Below are 6,072 nucleotides of genomic sequence, written 5' to 3'. Positions count from 1 at the left end.
CTAACTTGAATTCTGACCATTATTAACTGTTGGTAAACTATTTTTAATAGTATTTTTCTAGTCACGACTCTTTAATGGTGTCTCTTCATTATTTATATATGTATATTTGGAATTCACAAGAATTGCTATTTATAGGTTTTATTGTACCCTAGAGAATGGATACTTTAAAGTAATCCTTTTGCAAACTTCTTATAGTGGGAGAAAAAGGGAAACTTTTGTTGCTTACAAGTATGTAGCAATTGCGGCATATAGGATTATATGGCAACAAAAAGAAAGTAACAAGTGTCTAAGAGTTCACCTGATTATGTGCGTTGCACATGACCCTTGGACGCATGTTGATTTATTTTTGCTGCCTCATAACTCATTATGCAACAAAACCTCTCTCGGGAGCAAATATTGATGTGAACCCTGTCAAGAATAATGAGACCCAACAACGAAAGGGAACCCAAGATCGTTCTATGGACAGATTCAAATGGGAGACCTCGACCCGTTGTTAATGACAAACAAGAACCTCGGTATAAGGAAGATGCCACAAACGGTGATGGAAACTCCGTTTGATAAGTCGAGATGAACGCCACGGGAATTCCCGATAAGTTTGAGTAGTTCTTCAAAGAACCAAAGAGAATAAACCTCACAAGTTTTATCAATAATATCTGAAAAACATTTACAGACTTAGATGACTATTTAAAGGCTCTTTAAAACTTGACAGATAAGAAAATATATTCTAAAATAACTCCTAATTGATACCTAACCATATTAGGAATAAAGTTTGACCTAAAAAGCATTAAATGCACCTAAAAACAAGGAAATAAATCACCTAAACCTAGAATAATGTTTTTTACATAGACCTAAAATATTTCATGCCAATTCTTAGCCTTGACCGGATCCTTCTAGAACTTGAATCAAGGTGAAGATTTTTTGTTGCCCATGTGGATCATGCTCAATGGGCCTCCACGAATTTGCTTGAGCCCATAACTCTTGGATGAGTCCGTTAAGTACATCCTTGAACTTCTTTGCTTGTGCTCTCGTAACTGGCCCAATTGGTACTTGAACGAGATCCTTCGAAGCGGTGCCTTGATCTCCATCATTCCCCTTCTCTTGAAAAAGATTTGCCCTCAAATCATCACCTACATCAAAAGGACTCAAATCAGTAACATTAAAAGTGGCACTTACATCGTACTTACCAGGTAAATCTAGCTTGTAAGCATTGTCATTGATACGCTCGAGGACTTGGAAGGGACCATCTCCTCTTGGGAGCAATTTGGAACATCTTTTCGCCAGAAATCTTTCTTTTCTCATATGTAGCCAGACCTAATCTACGGGTTCAAAAACCAGTTTGCGACATCCCTTGTTGGCTTGTGTGGCATATTGCTCCATTCTTCGCTCAATGTTGAGTCTTGCTTTCTCATGAATCTGCTTCACAAAGTCAGCTTTCTTTTTGCCATCTAAATTAACGTGCTCTATCAAAGGTAAAGGAAATAAATCCAATGGAGTTAAAGGATTAAACCCATACACAATTTCAAATGGCGAAAATTTGGTAGCAGAATGAACAGCTCTATTATATGCAAACTCAACATGTGGTAAACATTCTTCCCATGTTTTGATGTTCTTTCTAATGATTGCCCTCAATAGAGTAGACAAAGTCCTATTTGCTATTTCAGTTTGACCTTCAGTTTGTGGATGACAAGTAGTGGAAAACAATAGCTTAGTACCTAGCTTACACCACAAAGTCTTCCAAAATAGCTCAAGAACTTAGCATCTCTATCCGAAACAATTGTCCTAGGCATGCCATGTAATCTCACAATCTCTCTAAAGAACAAATCAGCAACATGTGAAGCGTCATCTATTTTGTGACATGGAATAAAATGTGCCATTTTAGAAAATCTATCCACAACTACAAAAATTGAATCTCTTCCACGTTTAGTCCTAGGCAATCCTAACACAAAATCCATTGAAATATCAATCCAAGGCTCACTAGGAATTGGTAAAGGAGTATACAAACCGTTGGGCTGCACTTTGGATTTAGCTTGCCTACATGTGACACATCTACCACAAATCCGTTCGACATCTCGTTTCATGTGAGGCCAATAGAAGTGTTCCTGCAAAATAGCTAAAGTCTTTGCAACTCCAAAATGTCCCATTAATCCCCCACCATGTGATTCTTGCACTAATAACTCCCTTATAGAACAATTAGGCATGCATAGCTTATTTTCTCGAAATAGGAATCCATCAAGCTTAAAGAACTTACCAAAGGTGATTTTCTCACAAGCTCGATATTCCTCACAAAATTTGTGGTCTTCAGTGTATAATTCTTTAATGTGTTCAAAATTAAGCAATTTTGTATCAAGTGTGGAGAGTAAGGCATACCTGCGAGAAAGTGCATCGGCGACTACATTCTCCTTACCTTGCTTGTACCGAATGACGTATGGAAACGTCTCTATGAACTCCACCTATCACGCATGCCTTTTGTTTAGCTTGCGTTGGCCCTTCGGGTGTTTCAAGGACTTATGATCGGTGTGAATCACAAACTCCTTAGGCCATAGGTAGTGCTGCCACGTCTCTAAAGCCCGAACCAATTCATACAACTCCTTGTCATAAGTTGGGTAGTTTAAGGCTACCCCGTTGAGTTTCTCGCTGAAGTAAGCAATTGGTTGTCCTTCTTGCATAAAAACAACTCCTATACCAATACCTGAAGCATCACATTTAATTTCAAACGTTTTAGAAAAGTTGGGTAAAGACAACAAAGGTGCGTTAGTTAGCTTCTCTTTGATTAATTGAAATGCCTTCTCTTGTTCTTCTCCCCACCGAAATCCAACGTTCTTCTTGATCACTTCGGTAAGCGGTGCGGCTAAGCTACTGAAGTCCTTCACGAACCACCGGTAGAAACTACCAAGTCCATGAAAACTACAAACATTACCTATACTTGTGGGGCTTGGCCAATATTGGATTACACGTACCTTCTCTTCATCAACCTGTATACCTTGTGCACTAACAACAAATCCCAAAAATACAAGCTTATTGGTGAAAAAAGTGCACTTCTTTAAATTAGCAAACAACCTTTTTTTCCTTAGCACATCTAAAACGGATTTCAAATGTACTACATGATCGTTTATGTTTTTGCTATAAATAAGTATATCATCAAAATAGACAACAACAAATCTGCTTATAAATGCACGCAAAACATGGTTCATAAGTATCATAAAGGTGCTCGGAGCATTAGTCAAACCAAAAGGCATGACTAACCATTCATATAAACCATATTTTGTTTTAAAGGCGGTTTTCCATTCATCTCCTTCTTTTATCCTAATTTGATGATAACCACTTTTTAAATCAATCTTAGAAAATATGCAAGAACCATGCAGCTCATCTAACATATCATCTAAGTATGGGATAGGATGATGATACTTTACCGTTATGTTGTTGAAGGCTCGGCAATCAACGCACATTCTCCACATCCCATCCTTCTTAGGTACTAGTAAGACCGGAACTGCATATGGGCTTATGCTCTCCCTCACGTGCCCTTTCTCTAACAATTCACTTACTTGCCGTTGAAGCTCCTTTGTCTCCTCGGGATTGCTCCTATAAGTTGGTCGGTTTGGAATGGTTGCACCGGGAACAAAATCAATTTGATGTTCAATCCCTCGGATTGGAGGTAACCGATGTGGTGTTTCCTCAGGGAAGACATCCTCGTACTCCTGCAAAAGAGAAACAATAGAACTAGGCAAAGTAAGGTCAAGTTCGTTAGTGTTTAAAAGTGCCTCTTTGTACAAAAGTACAATCATCGGCTTATTTGAAAACATTGCTTGCTTGATTTCACTCACTTTTGCATAGAAATTCTTTTGTTTTCTCTCTGATTTTCTCTCAAGGGCCGAATTTTGATTTTCTTTTTCTCCCTCATTTTTCTCGGCCTCTCTTTGATTTTCACTCCTTTTCTTTTGCTCACTCTCTTTCTTTTGATTACTCTCCTTTTGTAATCTTATTTGATCCTCGTATACTTGCTGTGGTGTCAATGGTACAAGAGTGATTGATCGTTGATTAAGTAGAAAAGAATACTTGTTCATAAAGCCATCATGCTTCACTTGCCTATTGAATTGCCATGGACGCCCTAGCAATAAGTGTCCCGCTTGCATCGGTACTATATCACACAACACTTCATCTTTGTATTTACCAATTCGAAATGCAACTAACACTTGCTTGTTCACCCCGATCTCACCACTATCATTTAGCCATTGCAACTTGTACGGTCTAGGGTGCTTTACCATGGGCAATCCCAATTTCTCCACCATAATTGTGCTTGCAATATTAGTACAACTACCACTATCAATAATCGCATTACATACCTTGTCTTTAACATAGCACCTAGTGTGAAAGATGTTCTCCCGCTGTATTTCATCAACTCCTTTTGCTTGCAAGCTGAATGCTCTCCTCGCCACCAATGTCAATGCACCAGGGGCTAAATACTCCTCCTCGGAAACATCCTCTAATGGCGGCATGTCATCGGTGTCGGAATTTTCATCATCGGTCACAATTTCATCATTGGCTTGCAACACCATGACTTGCTTGTTTGGACATTGACTTGCTATATGGCCCTTGCCTTGACATCTAAAACATTTAATATCACGATTCCTAGAGGTAGAGGCTTCAGTTTTAATTTGAGGAATGTGGCTGGTGGTCAAGGCTTCAGTTTTAAAACATTGACTTGCTTGTTTGTGACTTGTCCAGTGGCTTAGCATGACTCGATTTCCAAGAGGTAGAACTAGAGTTATGGCCTGCACGTGTCCCATTCCCTCTCTTGAGTTGTTGTTCCACTTTGATAGCCATATGCACCATATCTTCCAATTCCACATAATGCTGCATCTCTACCTTATCATGGATCTCTTGGTTTAAGCCAAGCAAAAATCTAGCCATTGTAGCCTCTCGATTCTCCTCTACATTAGCGCGGATTATAGCAATCTCCATCTCCTTGTAGTAGTCCTCTACGCTTCGACTCCCTTGTCTAAGACCTTGTAGCTTTTTGTACAACTCTCGGTAGTAGTAACTTGGAACGAATCGCTTTCTCATCACTACTTTCATCTCCTCCCATGTGTGTATTGGGTGTTCTCTATTCCGCCTCCTGTTTATCACAAGCTGATCCCACCAAGTAATAGCATATTTAGAAAATTCAATCACGGCTAATTTTACCTTCTTTGTCTTGGAGTAATTGTGGCAATCAAACATGAACTCCATCTTCTTCTCCCACTCAAGATATGCCTCAGGATCAGACCTACCTTGAAAGGACGGAATCTTCATCTTAATACCACCCAAGTTGTTATCTTCGCGATTCTTAGCTTCTCTAAATCTTCCTCCAGGTCTCCTATTGCTAACAATGGAATCCCAATCTCCTTCTTCATCAAAACCAGACCCATGACGCTCTTCATCCTCCTCCCTCGATGGAACTCTTTCCCTTCTACGCAAATTACGACCGTTTTGTGGTTGCTCCTCAGGTCTATTCTCCATCTGATCTATCCGTTTGTGAACCTGTGCCATCTTCATCTTCATCAGATTAGAATTAGAAGGAATATGACAGTTTCGGAATTTTGGAAGCACAGAATAGTGAATTTTTTTTTTTTTTTTTGGTTCGGACTCCTTTCTATCTTCTTCTTTGAGTCTTTTTTTTTTTTTTTTTTTTTTTTATATTTTATATTATGATCAGCAACTAGCTTTTGAGAATAATGAAATAAGATTTCAAAATAACTAAGAGATGTGAGACCAGATCAATAGTTTAGACATCAACAAGACAAACAAAGATTGAACAGATAGGGTAAAAGAAATTCGGCTAAGAAGAGATAAATATATTAAAGGATAGGCAAACCTGAACTAGAAACCTGCTCTGATACCAAATGATGTGAACCCCATCAGGAATAATGAGACCCAACAACGAAAGGGAACCCAAGATCATTCTATGGACAGATTCAAATGGGAGACCTCAACCTGTTGTTTATGACAAACAAGAACCTCGGTATAAGGAAGATGCCACAAACAGTGGTGGAAACTCCATTTGATAAGTCGAGATGAATGCCACGGGAATTCCCG

At 38.9% G+C, this 6,072-nt stretch overlaps 1 pseudogene; it reads right to left on the bottom strand.

Moving 5' to 3' along the window:
- Positions 1–364: 364 nt before the first annotated feature.
- On the bottom strand, positions 365–5,526 carry LOC126721721 (uncharacterized; annotated as a pseudogene).
- Between the last annotated feature and the right edge of the window lie 546 nt (positions 5,527–6,072).

This window comes from Quercus robur, chromosome 4 (genome assembly GCF_932294415.1).
Source record: "Quercus robur chromosome 4, dhQueRobu3.1, whole genome shotgun sequence".
In the NCBI taxonomy this organism is placed as follows: domain Eukaryota; kingdom Viridiplantae; phylum Streptophyta; class Magnoliopsida; order Fagales; family Fagaceae; genus Quercus; species Quercus robur.
Note: the sequence above shows the minus strand (reverse complement) of the source record. Positions and strands in the feature narration are given on the sequence as shown.